The sequence below is a fragment of the Borostomias antarcticus genome (assembly GCF_949987555.1).
Source record: "Borostomias antarcticus genome assembly, chromosome: 21".
NCBI lineage: Eukaryota > Metazoa > Chordata > Actinopteri > Stomiiformes > Stomiidae > Borostomias > Borostomias antarcticus.
Genome location: NC_140254.1, coordinates 3,005,559 through 3,022,356, shown reverse-complemented (window position 1 = coordinate 3,022,356; position 16,798 = coordinate 3,005,559).

Sequence of the window (16,798 nt, the reverse complement as noted above, 5' to 3'; positions counted from 1 at the left end):
CTCCAGTTAAATGGATGGCTTTGTTTAGCTGTGAAAAAGTGAGCAATTTTACCACCACTAGCAAGCTGTTTAATAGTACCAAATCTATATTTCATTAAAATGATGACACATAGCACCCTGAGCCCTCTCCTTACTCTTGTTCTATTGATCCAGTGCAGTTAAAGGCTTGTAGTGAATAATAAATCGTCCCAAAACGGGTGGCACTCTGTTAAAAAAGTCACCTTTCATTATAGATGTAATGAACCAGAAGAATTCTACCATGATATAGGGGAACGTAAGGAAGGTCACCTCGACATCCCAATGTACTTTTTTTCCAGATCTATTATAAACTCGGGTCTTTGTTGTTGCCAAACACTGAGAAGCTCCAGCCAGAGAAGGACCAGCCAGAGAAGGACCAGCCAGAGAAGGACCAGCCAGAGAAGGACCAGCCAGAGAAGGACCAGTACCAGCCAGGAACGTCCCCCCATAGCAGCAGAGTTGCTGGAGTAAAAGGAGAATCCATCTCACTTACGGTATCTGTGCTCATATTTTTTTCCATTTTCCCCGGGTAACAAATACAACAATCAATTGTATTTCTTTGAATTGGAGCATCTATCCCCACTCTGTCCGTACACACCATGTTAACAGTGGATACCCTCTAATATATATTTATATTTATTTATAGAATACATCACAATCAAGACATGTACACTAATTATATTTGTATTATATATATATATATATATATATATATATTTAGCATATTACTATTTTAGTGTTCATATTTAGTGTACATATCTTGTGTGATTCATATCTTGTATTCATTTCATAAAACATATGAACTGTTATAAACAGTGAAGCTCCCAATCCATTGGCTGAAATGTAGGCCTACTGCACCTGATCGTCCCTAACGCTTGCTGTACATAAACAGTTGTTTACTGCCCACAAAGCAACACATTATATAAGAGCCGTGTCAACTTGAGCAACCTATGTTTTCTTCCTCAATTAAATCCTGAGACGGGGCCCTGGGAGCTCAAAGGTGAGAGACAATGTTTGTGTAATGAGAACCTGTTGCGGTTATGATAAATACTGACCAATCTTGCTCCCTCCTGAGGGTAAACATGTTTGACATTTACTGTTGACCTTATCCCTTCTGTTATGGTGGGGGCTCTCTGACAGAGATGGATATGGTGGATTATTCACAGTACCTCATATGGCATGACACTGGTGGGTTAACAAGGTGTCCTTGTTAAGAACAAGCATGTTCTTATTAGCATGTTTTCAGAATACCTTGTTACACTTTTACAGCCAACCTAAGGTGCTAATTTTCTTGTTGTGAGGTAGTGAAGACCAATTGACTGGCTATGTTTTGTTTTCTGGGGTTATTGCTGCATAATTTTCATGAAAATGTGTATACTGTATCCATATCTCTCTATGAAAACAAGCCCTCTGGCATATGACTATGTCTTCCAGTAAACGCTATGTTTTAGTACACTCTGCAGAGCATGGGGTCATGGCCTGGCCTCATGCATACTGTCCTCGGTTTGCTACATTGAATCCTAAATCTATGTTCTGGGTGGTCCTCTTGCTCTCGCTCCTTGTGAATATAAAACATGGGCTGTGTAGGAATTCACGGTGGTATAGTGGTCTAAGCATTGGGTTCCGGTGCAGCTGCCGAGGTTCACGCCCTCGTCTTGCCAGATCCGAATATGGCTGGACCCCACAGGGGAGTGGTATATTAGGCTGCCACTCCCTCGGGAGGTTTGCTTAATTTTGGCGCAGTGGTCCACCTGGTCTGTTGGAGTCGGGTTTACAAGCTGGAGAGAGTAAGCTAGAGAGAGTCTCCCGGATCACTGACCACGGGGTTGTACGGACCCGCCACAGCAGCGACAGGACAATTGGACAAGAGGCCAGTGTAATTGGCTACCAAATCGGGCAAAAAAGGTTTTTATTTTATTTTGTTTTAAACATGGTCTGCCTGTGTACAGTACCACAGTGCCTGTATCTTAACCCAAACTTCAGCTTTGATTACAGAAAACACCACACCTTGAATTAGCCAGATTAGCCAGGTGCTACACGACAGCTTCCAGTGAATATTTTGATTAAGAGCAAACATTGCCTTCCTTTGGCCCCCATTATGCAAATGAGAGATAATGTTTTGGGGGGAGGGTGGGAGAAAGGCATGGATGTGCGGTGATTTGTTTGCAGGAGGATTTTGCGTTGCCTGGCAGTCATATGGTGTTGATAAATGGAGTAATGGACAGGCAGCAGAGTGGGGTGAAGTAATTTCATACCAATCACTATTCATTACTTAATGAGAGATGATGACGCAGGGCTCTCTCACACTTTACAGCATAGGGTGACGTGTCATCCTGAGGAGAATTATATTGTTATAAATATAAGGGGACCCAGGAACGTAATTAAGAGACAAAAACAGGTCAAAGATGGAGCCATATTTTTTCACTATTGTTTTCGAGCACAATAATAATTAACCAAGATCTAATTGGTATTTGTTTGTTATTCAAACCATCATGAATACCTTATAATTGCATTCCTCATCCCTATTGTAGCAAGACATAATCAAATTGAATAACCTGACCTGTATTTCAATTTGCATTTTGAGAAAATCAATAAAGCCCTGGTAAGTAATTTGGATTACTAATACAAAATGAAACAAATTGCACATTTACACGGGGACATGTAATGAATGGAAAATGCACAATATTATATTTCTAATGTTAATTTCATTTTTGGAGAATGTGGATCTCTAAACAGCATCCTCTCCATTCACTCACTCACTCACTCACTCACTCACTCACTCACTCACTCACTCACTCACTCTTCTCTCTCTCTCTCTCTCTCTCTCTCTCTCTCACACACACACACACACACACACACACACACACACACACACACAATGACAACCTTTATGCTTACATGCACATACATCCACACACACATACATATATCTTGGTGGTATAATATACATAATAATGATGTACAGTAAGCATACAGAAAATACCACTAACACCAGGGGAGTTATGGGTATAGAAAACACCTCCAAATGCAGCAGCTGCCAATAATGGAAGAGATTGAGCAATATTTTGCAGGCTGCTTTGCTTCACACTTGGCCAACCTCATAATCCTCTGGCCTCTGACTACTAACCTATGGATGTGGCCCAGACTGCCAAATATAAACACAATTAACTGACACTTGTAGACTAGCTGTATAATGGCTTGTATCATGTGGCCGGTACAGTACTTTTAGAGAGAAATGCTTCTTCTTAACTAGAATCGAAAGTACAGCTTTCTTCCAGCAAGAACACCTCACTGTGGTCATCATCAATCACAATAACATCCGGTGAATTTGCATGTACATTTGAAAATACATGCGTTTCACTGCGTTGGAAATGTGCGGTTTCACAGGGGAGTTCTTATGTACTACAACAGAGGGGTGGAGGGTAGAGTTCCCCGTTAACGACAGCAGTTACGATGGGTGTGAGTTAGCGTGAGTTATGTTTGGAGAGGGCACTCCTGCTTGCACCTGCAGCCAGGACGCGGCAGCCATCTTGCGCGCGCACACACACACACACACCCTGGTGTTTAAAAATACACACTGAGGCTCATTAGAATGAGATTGTATTGGCCCATTAGCCTCATATTGAACCACTCTCTGAGCTATGACAGGTCCCCCTGCTCTGGACTAATTGACATTTACAGGAGGGACCCGCCCCCTCCCAGAGCACCCCAGGTCTGAGAGTCCCAGCCTCTTGCTCTCTCTCTGCAGGTGTCCCCTCTTAAGGAGCGGAATCGGAGTGGAGCGACACGCAGGAGCCTCCTGATGGACAGCTAACCCCCCCGATCTTTATCCTTCACACCACAGCGGGGGACCATTGGCATGCTGGGAAATTTGAATTTCCCATGCAAATCTGATGCTTAGCTGACATTAGGATTGACGTAAGGTCTTGGTGGCTCGGTCCTGTGGTTATGGGGAGTGCATGGCTGTGCGAGCAGTTGCACACAGGTCATTAAAGTAGCCGTGATCAAGTCCGAGTGGGTAGGAGGCAGATGAGGAGGAAGAGGAGAGAGAGGAAGTGTAGGATGTGCATGGAGAGATTAACAGGAGGAGAAGGAGGAAGAAAAATGTATGGTGGTGTAAGAGTTCTTCCTGCAGATAATAAATGCTAAACCAGCCTTCCACCGAAGTGCATATGGCCAAAACATCTGATCCATTTGGTTGACGTTACTCTTCTTACAGTACAAGCAGTCACTGAAATGTCCCCCCTTGTATCCCCTGAAGCGCTTATATTATCATTGAACAGGTGCTATTTGGAAAAATAGCAATGTGCTTCCTACTCTCTCTCTCTCTCTCTCTCATCCGTCATGTTTCTGTGTGTCTGCCAGATTACCTCACCGTTGCTCTGTATTTCACAGTGGGGGGCAGGCCCTGCGACCACACAGGATTGATTTTGTTCATCCCACTAGATCACGTTGCAAGCTCAGTAAATCTGAATTTTGCTGACATCAGAGGTAATGTAGGGCACTCTATCCGTGTGACTGGTCAGTTCTATTGAATAATCTGTTATGTCAGATGGTGATCATGATAATGACCAGTGGACTGTTGTACCTGTATCCCTCGGTAACAGGAGAAGAGAAAATCCTATCCTATGCAGAAATTGAACTGAGCCTTTCAGAGCCACACAGCAGCCCATTAAAGCAATTGCACAGTAAACATGTCCCCCACCCATTATACATGTTCTTTTGTGGTAATGAAGGAGTGGAAACGCTTTCTTAAAGCTCAATGAGATAACTTTTTTATGGTTCAATATTCACTTTTACTTGCTATTAGTTTATGAATTGGCCTTAGCAAGACCCCAAAAATAATTTTCGTGACATGAGACTGCATGAGACCCTGTGAATTTATTATTTTAGTATTTCGGTGTACTGGCTAGTACACCGAAATTAACCATTCAGTTTTCTGCTTGCATCGTGGCAACGTAAAGCAGTTATGCTGTGCCTGTATTTGTGAAATGTCTAACCGTTTGCAGCTAAATCAAATTATTTTATCAAAGGATTGCATTGTTCTAAGTGCTTGCTTGGCTAACGAAAGTGGAATTCCAAAACACAGTTCTCCCATGCTATTCAGAAGCACTCATTCCGTCTTAAGCCGAAGCCTCAAAGCATTTACTCAAACTACAATCGTAGAAGCCGAGAGCTCATGGTATCACTAACTTTATCTTGGTCGGACACATGACCTAACCATACTTTATCTCTGATCTATCCAACATGATTGAACTACCTAAATAATAGTAATCTGATCTATCTTGTAAAATATAACGTCTATAACTACCCACAATGCACCTACCCCCTATACTAACCTTTGACAATCCTAACATTTAGAACAAACATCAAAAAGCTACTTAACACCTCAAGCTCTGAACTCTGTGGATTTAGAAAGTAGACAGAACTTTTCCTGAGTAGAATAGACTATACTTTTAATCACCATAGTTACAGAACTTGTCATTTAACCCATAGTTTCAATTAATAGTCTAATAGTAGGCGTTGGGCCTGAACTGAGACCATTCCAAAGGCCAAAACAACTTGACTACAGCAATTGCATCTTTTCCAAACTACTCCTTCAAGAGGATTTCTGACCCAAGTAACAAGCTAGATTTGTTCAGAAATCTGGGCTACAGGAAAATGGTCTTTAACAGGCATCCTCCAGACTGGTGATTAGTTACAGAACCTTTTACAATGGTGGTGGGACATGAACAATGCACCACCATTGCTGTAGCAAATGCTGTATGAAATTTATGAACATCCATTCCTCTTTGATTTTTGTCTCTTTATGCTCTCTGTTCCACCTGATTTAATTAATTGCAGGCGTGAAAACGTCAAAGCAGTGTTTCCACCCGTGGAGAAGGCCTCGTCAATTAAAGTGACCTCCTGCCTCCTCTCTGCTGGACTCCTCCGTAATATGAGATTCTCTAGCACCTTGCAGGGCTCTTTCATTCATTAGGTCGTCCTCAGACGAGCTTGACAGCGAAGTCTCCAATCCTCTCGGTCGTCCATACATCCAGCCAGTTCCGCAAGAACTCTTTGACCTTCTCTTACTCTTTCTCCTCTCCATATGAATCTTGTACACCTGGTGAATAATACCCTGACACTGACACAATAAAGAGCATGGTAGCAAGCTGCCTCTGACCACTCATCTAGGAGGGCTGGTCAAATGTGGCACAGCAGCCTAGTTTGTGGAGGAAACGCAGCAGCTCCTTTCTGTCACTACAGGTAGGCTTGGCTCTGTGAGGTGTGACGCTCGGGGAAGAACCGCTAAGGCCTGTGAAGGACTGCATCTGCACCAGTGTTACCAGTGTTACGCTGTGCATGGCACAGTGGTCGTCTGGGGACAAATTTAGTTACAATTAAATGAGTAGCATGTAAGGAACAAGTGGTATGTGCATCCAATCCAATCCCAGTCTAGTTATTATTTTCAAATCCCATATTGTAGAGTGTGTGTATGTGTATCAGTGGATCTGTAGTTACACCAGCCGGCCCCTAGGTGGAGCAGTTGTGTTGAGGTGTGTCTGAGTAGGAGTGGTCTGTGTTGAGGTAAAAGGTCACGACACCAGGTGACCCAGGAAGAGGACGAAGAAGAGACAGACACAGACGCTCAAACACGGGCGGAGTTTGACTGCTTCTGGAGCAGCAGGGCTGCGGGCTGCTTTCTGCCCCAAGCATTACTACTGATCTTTCAGAATCAACTGCTTTTATACCCAACCTGAGCAGACTGAGAGAGAAAGAGAGACCGAGCAGACCAACCTGAGCAGAGAGACCAACCTGAGCAGAATGAGAGAGAAAGAGAGACCGAGCAGACCAACCTGAGCAGAGAGACCAACCTGAGCAGACTGAGAGAGAAAGAGAGACCGGGCTGCCCGCCGCTAACTATCAGCTATGGGGGTGTGCCGGCCAGTATAAGTTTAATGACTTGGCTTAATGTAATGCTCATTAGGGGAACGGATCCTAGAGCGTGCTATTATCCCCTTTCGACAAGGCTGAGCCATAGGTAGGGTGATTAGCTGGAAGGACCCATCCCTAGAGTGCAGCTACACAAGACATACTGTAGACATAGAATTATTGGTCTCAGTGTTCCTTTCTGCATGCCACGTTATCACAGAAACATAAACCCTCCATTCAGTTATATGGCCAGCATCCACAAGAATCCCCCCCCCCCCTGCAGAGAGGGGCCCCTGGATGGATTCCCGCATGGGCCCCGCCCTCACCTAGAGCTGGCCCTGCCTTTCATCCTTCATAAAGTCTGGCTTGTAGGGCTGGTGCTGCTGCCAGGCTTTCTCCATTGAAGCATAGCCGGGCTACACTCATTTGGCCACCATATCGCCAGTCAGCGCCTATCGCTGTGTACTCTGTGAGTAATACCTTCACTCTCGTTCAAGGTCTGCATTATGACGCCCCAGAAAGCACTGAGATGCTCTGACACAATGCAACTATTAAATCAATGGCATCAGTGAATCAGTAGTAATGAAGAGTTACAATTATTACCCAGTTACAATTATTACCATTAGTACAATTAGTACCAATTATTGAAACAAAAAACCACAGACATCAGGAAAAAACTACAGTCACACTCCCATCACATTTGATACCGATTTAACAGATGGGTAGTTTTACTCTTAATGCTAAAAGTTAGCCGTAAATCATATTACTTTTATTAATAGACTTCTCCCTTTCACTTTGTGGAGAGATCTCTATCACTTAAAAATGAATAACTACTTTTCATTACTGAAATTTAATCATGTTACCAATTATCTGTAGGCTATTTGCAGTTTTTTTTTTTATTAACTAACATGTTCTAAGGTAAGCCTAGTGAGTTACATACACTAATCTGTTAATTAGCTTGTAATTTCAAATTGGTGTTTTATTATTTACCTGCTTGTACACATTTTGTAAAATCTTCAGATGCGAGGAAAACAACATGATCAAGAATGCTACTTCAGTCTACCACTCTGCAATCAGATTTATTACAGGAGCTAAATATGACACTCATCATCACTGTGCACTTTATGACATGGTAGGATGGCCTTCTCTCACTGAGAGATTAAACTATCACTGGTATTTATTTATTTTTAAAACCCTCACTGGAAAACACCCTTCTTACCTCTCACAGATTTTATCATGGAACTATGGGACCTATTGCACATGATCAAGTGAACTGCTTTTACTCAAGGTTCCCTGGGCTTACACTGACATTGGAAAATCAGCTTTTTCTTTTAATGCCCCTCACTCCTGGAATGCCCTCCAACGCTTTTTAAAACTTGACTCAATGCCATCATTTTTAAAGTACAAGTCCATGATTATGCACCATTGTACATATGTCTGTAATTGTTTTAGTATATCTTAATTTTTTTTTTTTTACTATTTTTATATTGAGTTTATCCATTTAGTTACTGTTTTTATATACCTTCCTGTGTGTCTGTCCTTTTGTTGTTGCTGTTGTAGTTTATGTTTTGTTCACTCGTTGTCACTGTAAATGAGAGCAACCTCAGTGCCTCTCGAGCATAAATAAAGGTTTGAAATGAAAAATGAAATACTGTTTGACAGAGAGACCGTGTTCTCAGGTAGCTTCCTCCCTCTGTCTTCATCATCTGCAGCCTAGAGCTCACCTAGAGGGATTAGGGCAGCTCTAACACAGTGAAACTCAACACAGGTGTCAGTCTTAAAGCAGCTAACTCCACTGCATCCATACTACAGGGGGAGGAGGAGAGAGCGAGGGATGGGGCGTGGAAAAAGGGTAAACAGGAGTTCCGACTGGAGGACGAATGCCATGCCAGGGAGCCGTCTAATTCTGCCGCGTTGTTGCTGTGTGATGTTGTCGGGTTGTAGAGGAGGATCACAGTGGCCTCTGACATGTAAGCCGGCTTTGAGATTTCTCTGGCCCAGATACCTCCCCCACCCAGACCTATCTCAGACGGAGAGACATGAGCAGAACGTTTGAAATGAATATAAGCGAAGGTCTGTTTGATATAGGTTTGGGATGGGTTTCAAAAGCATACCATATGCACTTGTCACTGGGAGGATAATCCGAGATATCCTGGATCAAGGTTAATCTGTGGGGAGAAAGGAAATATATTCAGAACATATCAGAAGGACACAGTTTCTCTTTCAGCATGGTCATTTAGTTAGTTAACTAACTATGGCCCATACCTTACATACTGTATTTTGCCAATGGTCGGATGAAATAGAGACTTTCAATATGTCAGACATGAAACAGACAGTACTAGGTGTTTTATACGGCCGGCTGTGGCTCAGGAGGTAGAGCAGGTCCTCCAATGATCGTAGGGTCGGCGGTTCGAATTCCGGCTTGGGCAAGACACTGAACCCCAAATTGCTCCCAATAAGCAAGCTAGCACCTTGCATGGCAGCTGCTGCCATTGGTGCGTGAATGTGTGTGTGTGTGTGAATGGGTGAATGTTTTAAATTGTAAAGCGCTTTGGATAAAATCACTATATATAAGTGCAGTCCATTTGCTATATTTACCTTGCAGTATGTATTCTAGATGCCAGAAAGTGGAGGACATTTGTGAGGATCATCCATCATTACATGGGATTACTCTTTCCTTGCATGCACTGATCTCTGTGGATTACTGAAGATTACTTCAAATTCAAAACCAGTGCACCAGATTTTCACTATCTTTTTTACATCCACTGTTCATGGTTAAAAATTGAATACTATCATGCAAAATAACATGGGTCTCTCTCTGGATGTTTTTCTTTTCAGATTCCAAAATCAATTTTTGAGGTAAAAAATAGAAGCCATTGTCCTAGGCTGATGGCGTCTGATTGGCGATATTCTTGAACCACTCTGAGAATGATTGATGTCAAATCCTGCTGCTGCAAACTGCTGAAAAGCATCAATTGACGGAGTGGGAATTGTAGAATTACAGCCTGCAGAGAGAGTGAGAGAGAAAGAGTGGGAGAGGGCTTCTGCACTGTGGGTGGACTAATAGCCGAGCAAGGTATCATTAGCTAACAATACAGAGAGCAATAATGAGAGGAAGTGAAGGTCATGTTCCTGTGTCATTGTCATTACAGTATTGGCATATTAGGGGTATGATAATATCCTGTGGCCTGGAAGTGGGGCCATAGACTTGTGATTGAGCAGATCCTGTTGATGGTGTATTTTAGTGTTTAATGACAGGAGGTCAGGTAAAGGTAGATTTAGATGGCGGCCTCTTGGACCAAACTTTAGTAGTCCACTCTCTCACAGAAGCATACTGGTGTGATATTTAGGTAATTTTAGGCGGCAGTACTCCTGTTCTCCTCATACTGTAGTTCTCCTCATAGCTCTCTCTGTCTGTCTCTCTCTGTCTCTCTCCCCACTGTTCTCTCAGTCCTTCTTCCCTCCCCCACCTCTCACTTTTAACACCCTCTCACTTCTAACCTCCTTCTTCACAATGTACTATTCTTCCCCCAGCTACTCCGTCCTGATGTGTGTCTGCTTCCAGACCTCTGTCCGCCTCAGCTCCAGACACACTCCAGCTCACCACTAAGGAGAGATGATAGGGCGATGTGTGCAACAAATGGCCAAGCACATTCACTGTCAATTGCTGAGTGTTACTGGAATCGCGTTGCCAGCTGTGTAGTTATTTCACAACTGTAATGAGTTTCGGAAAAGCAGGTAACCTTGAAAAGTGAGAGGCCTTGTGGTCAAATGACTCTCCGATCAATTGTCTCTAACAGGCTGTGCAAAGCCTAAAAAAGATTCTTTTTTACATGATTTAGACACCCCCCCAAGTCTGGCTTCTGGAACATTTTAAAGATAAGAAGTGTTTTTGTGTTCTCTCATAGCTGGCAGGGATGGAGAGGAGCCTGTCACTGGCAGTGAAGGTATGGCTTCAGGAAATGTTAAATGTCTCTGGATCGATGCCTTGGCCCTACCTGCGTGGAGGCTGAGTCACACACACTTCACACCTCATTAGAGATGTGTCTGACATGCAGGCCTACTGTGTGTGTGTAGCCCCCCCCCCCCCCCCCCCCCCCCACACACACACACACAAATTACAGATTAACCTTCTCAGAATAGATGCTAGGACTCTTATACATTAACTAATATGTAGATTAGCTAATATCATATTTCTTTGAATGGGAGCGAATGACTGTCAAGATGACAAGGTAGGCTATATTGTTCAATCATACACTATCTTGGCAGGTACTGTAGTGATTTGATTATGCCTTCAACCTACATAATTTGGGTTCTCCTCTCATGCCATCCTGCTCTCTATGTCTGCCTTCATGCAGAACATGAATAGAGCGCCATCTGCTGGAGAGTCTCATCATAACAGAAATTCAATTGTGGGGAAAATATTTGAAAATTGTAAATTAGATTTTTAAATTAGATTTTTAATTGTAGAACTGATTTCCAATAGTACAATACTGATAATTTGATGTACGTTTATAGCTGTATACGTATTTTATTTGTTTTGTTAATAAAAGGTTTGTATTGTTTCCTCACCTCTAGGTTTAACCTTCATACCATGAGGAGAGATCAAAACACCTATCTGCTTCTCCAAACAGTCACTGTAACAGGGCTAACAGTCACTGTAACAGATCATGACATAATACTGCATTACCCACAAACCCCTCCTGCACTATTGCATTTGGGTGCTATTTTGGGTCAGCTATTTTGATAACAGCTATTTTCATGTTACCTTTCATCTTCAGTGGAACAGATACAGTATATTCTGTAACTAGAAATGGTGCTCAGAGACACAGACCTCCGCCCCTGAATGCATTTTGGGGCTCAGTGCACTCCAAAATTGAACGGGTTCTAAATTGGCCCATGCTACATCCCTACACTGAGTTTCATGAAAAGCAGTCTGGTAGTTTTTGTAAAGTCCCATTCCAAAAAATGAATGGAGGTGAATGGCCGTCCGGGCTGTGTTTGGTTCCGCTCGTGGACCCACCCCGTGATTCAATGGGGCGGAGGTAAAAATGACTGGAAGTGAATGGGTGGCTGTATTGCGGTGCACTCACACCCCAGTCCAAATCATATGTCTCTAGCACCCCCACACAGGGAGCTGGCTTCGTCGGAGGTTTTGTGTTAATTCATAGATCCGCCTGTGATTCGGATCTGCTCCGAAATGTAATGGGTTCTAAGTAGGGATGCACCGATATGAACATTTTGGCCGATACCAATAGAAAAAAACAACAGATATTGACTTTGATATTATGGCCAATAACCGATATTCACCAAAGTCGATATGATCTGTATAAAAACATGTTTATATGATAATCAAATGTTATACATACTGAAAAACAAATGGAAACACTGTCTCTATTTCCTAAACATTTGGAAAAGCTGATAAATCATAGATTTACCGCATTGTTTCCTCTCAGAAACAACACACACAACAGCAGCTAGACAGAAATAATTATCGGTTGCTCCCATCGGCCCCGTTTTGCACATCGGACCGATACCGATATATTCAAAAATGACTAACATCGGCCGATACCGATATCATTGCCGATATACTGTATCATGCATCCCTAGTTCTGAGGTGGCCCATGATACGCCCCTCCACAGAGGTTCATAAAAATCGTTTTTTGCATAATCATAGTCCAAAAAAGGAATGGAAGTGAATGGCCAGTCCGGCTGTGTTTGGGTGGCCCGTGGACCCGACCCGTGATTCGGATCCACTTCAAAATGTAATGTGTTCTAAGTTGGACCATGCTACACCCATCCACAAGTTTCGTTACAATCATTCCAGTAGTTTTTGCGTAATCCTGCTACCAGACAAACGCACACTGAAACACACGCCACGAAAATATTACCTCTCGCCCTGCACTGTCGCTGGGGTGGAGGTAATTACAAAGTAAGTCAGCCATGACATGGTCTGATTCATTGCTCTCTGTAAATAACAAATCAATGTACTTAGTCCAGATGTCCCCACAAGGATAATGAAACAAGAACAATTTTCCCTTGTGGGGCCATTTTGATGGTTATGTTTAGGGTTAGGTTTGGGTTAGGGTTTGGGTTAGGCTACAGTTAGGGTTAGGGTTAGGGGGCCCCGCAAGGATATAAAAACTATATACAACTTGTTGTATCGTTACAGATGCTAAGATTGTGAGTGCACACTCACATGAATAGTTCATACTGTTGATGGAGACAAAGTGTTGTGTTCCCATGAACAACTTTAAAAATGTGAGATAGCTTTTCCTGTCCAAACAGTAAGCAAATGTCACTTGCCATTCATTCATATGATTATAACCATAGGGAATCTACATGTTAAGGCATTGAATTCAAGCTTTTAAAACTCCTGCGAACATGGATCTTTGAAAGGAAAAGATCCTCACCTGTCAGTACCAACCACTCTTTAAGCCAAGATCAGTAGAATCTTGTTTAGCAGAGGGATTTTACTGGTATCTGTAATATCTCATAATCAGACATTCTTTCAGATACTGTAGAACAGCAGTGGTGCTGCATTTACACTGCCACATTTGCAAGACTTAAGGTGTGAAATTCTCCCCATCAGTGTCACAGGAGATAATGAGTCCATGTGAGATCTTATTACCTTCCTCACCAGCAGATTCATGCAGCCATAATTACTCCCACAGGCGGCCTACTTATTGACGACGACTGCTCAAAGTATCACTCTGGGACTAATGATATGCTCCTCTACTAGGCAAACAATGGAATGAACACCGTTTCAATCAAACCCGAGTGATGGATTTAATGACAAAATCATTTTTCCTCCCCCTTTTTTATGGGCCGGGAGAAATGACACATGCAGAATGAGATGGGTCTCGGAGGGGACATTCTGTTTTGGAGCAGAACTGTAAACAGGTCGCCGGTTGTGTTTTATTTGCTCTGATTTCATTGCATTTGATGAGAAGCAAATGGGACTGACAAATCGTAGTTAAGTTGAAATGAATGAAAGGCCTAACTGTTTCAGTGCACAGCCCTCTCATCAGTTATCAGGCACAAGGAGTGGTGTCTGCCGGGGCGGGGCTGGGCTGGGGAGGTATTGATTGGACGGGAGAGAGTTTGAGAGGGTTGCCGTGAGATTCCAACAACGCCTCTGTTGAATCATGAGTCTTAACACGCAGTGACAAATGAACAAGGGAATGGGAGAGAACACCTCCAGATCAAATGGACTATGGATCGCGCTGGCATGGATTTATGGCTACAGGGCGTCCCAAACCAGGATGTCATAAATTGATGCAATTCAAATGGGGCGTCAGTTGGGGATTGCTGCTATGATTCGTTTTACGATGTTTGCCCCAGACCCACAATACTAATGGTGAGTGATGGTGGTCCCACAGCAGGGGGTCGTTAATAGAATACAGCTGGAGCAGGTGAAGGCCATGACTAATATGTCCCTGAGGACCTCCACTTGGAACCAGCCAGCTTGGATACACAACCATGGGTTAATATGAGTCTTTGTTCACAGATGTCGTCACTGAGCAGAAAATGAAAAAAGAAGCAAAACAAGAGTGAAAAAGAAACATTGTTTTTTTATTATATCATGTTGATATTGTTTAACATAATATTATATATATGTATTTATATTTTTACACGGGACACAAGCTACTAAGGAATATAATAAGCAAACATAGAAAAATATTTGGAGTAGTATTGGCACGGATGAGGTTCAATTTACTGTACTTTTTCTTAGCAAAATAAATACATAAATAAATCAATCAATATACACTGTTGCTCACAGTGAAGTCACTCTTTTTTTTCATTTACATTCACGTCAAACATGTGGAACTGTGTGAAATGAAACACTCAAGAACTGACAAGGGTAATACAACCGAAATCAATTTCACTTCACAAACATGACACAAAGCTGCCTTGAAGCACATGAGCATACATGTAGTGCATCTCTCTCTTTCTCTCTCTCTCTAGACACACAGCACGCACGCACAAACACACAGACACAAACATGAACTGAGGAATATTCATTCTCACAGCAAATGAAAATACATAATGGATTCAAGTCAAGCATGTTGGGAGTTGTTGGGAACACTAACGTCAGTCAAGGAAAATAAATCATCACATTTATTTAGTTTCAATAAAGTTCAATTTGAAAGGGAAAACATTCATCTTATGTAGCCTCATGACAACAGCAAAACCAGCATCATCAATATAGTCTGTAAAAGTCCCCACATGATTAGGTCAGTCAGTGTTAAAGCATAATCTATGAAAACATACCAATACACAACCCATTGGGATTGAATTGAACTATGTGGTAGGAAGGCCAACAGGGCTGACATGGTGAAAGGCATATAAAGGAGTTCTGCTACAAAACACAGCGCCGGATCAATGCCCTTGGTGAGCATCGTCTCCGCGTGTCTAGCGTTTATAGCCTCTCATCACTTTACACTCAGTGACCTTTTGGGTAAACAGATCACGGCCCTATGGAGGAAAAGAAAACAAGAGAGATCCCCACCTTGGGTGTGTGTGGTGGCAGGGAGGGGGGAGTGTTGGGATGAGGATGGTGGGGGAGGGGGGGGGTGATGCATGACACCTGGCAGCTCCCACAGATTGCTTACGCAGCTGTAGCGGATCATTGAGCGCTTGCCGCGCCATCCTTAAGGGGGACCGTTTAATTAGAGTCAATCACAGTGACACTCTGCTTACCAGGCAGCGCCACGGCAAACACAGGGAGCCTGAGGATCTCTAGTTTCGCAGGAGCACTTTGAGAAGTCACCTTTTTGTACTCAAGGACAGTTTGATGAGTTTGAGGCTTGATGGCAACACAAGGGATCCGGAGGAGAGGGAGATCACACAGCCGTCTCTTAAAGGAGTAGTAAAGGGAAAATACATGTTTAGCCCTGTTTTAAGGTTACTTATGATCATATACAATGGTTCAGATCAAAACTTTGACAAAACTAGCACTTTTGAGAAAGTCTGATAATTGCTCTACCACTGTTTTGGTCATACAATGGATGTGGGTGGGCACCTTGAAAAATCATTCAAAAAACATGTTAAACCTAGGTAGCCTAGCAACAGAAACAATAACAATAGCTACCGTAAGTAGTTCCGCTTCCTGAATCCCCTCTGTGGATTGATCTACACATCTATAACGGTCGCTTCAATACAAGTTAATGGATTTCATAAAATGATCAATAAAACCCTACAGGATTCATACTTTGCGGCGAATTTGATGTCAGAACACCAACGGACACCAATTACCCCCTCGGTGAGATTCTTGTCTTTGAAATCGAGAGTTTAACATGTTTTTGAATGATTTTTCAAGGTGCCCATCCACATCCATTGTATGACCAAAATGGTGGTAGAGCAATTATCAGACTTTCTCAAAGTGCTACATTTGTCAACGTTTTGATCTGAACCATTGTATATGATCATAAGTAACCTTAAAACAGGGCTAAACATGCATTTTCCCTTTACTACTCCATTAAGTGCTGGACTATGCATCCTTCTAAACAAAACAAAACAAGCAAAAGCCAGTAGACAATAATGGAGAAACCCAGAAATCATTTCTAATGCAAAAAGAAGTGTGTGGACCTTGCACTGCATGTGGTACTTGTAAATGTAACCAGTGCAAAAAAAAAAATCGTTATAATTCGACTGAGTAGGCTATGCACAGATGGATACTGTAGCCTGTCGGCGGTGTTACCATGGCAATGGCACCCAAATATCAAAATGTAAACATGGTTTGATCTTAATGGACAAAAAGTATACTACAGCAGGAAGACAGGTACTGTAGCCTCAAATGAAAGAAATCGATCCTCATTGCTCATCTCACGTGGCAGACTGGAAGCTGTCAACCCAGAGCAAG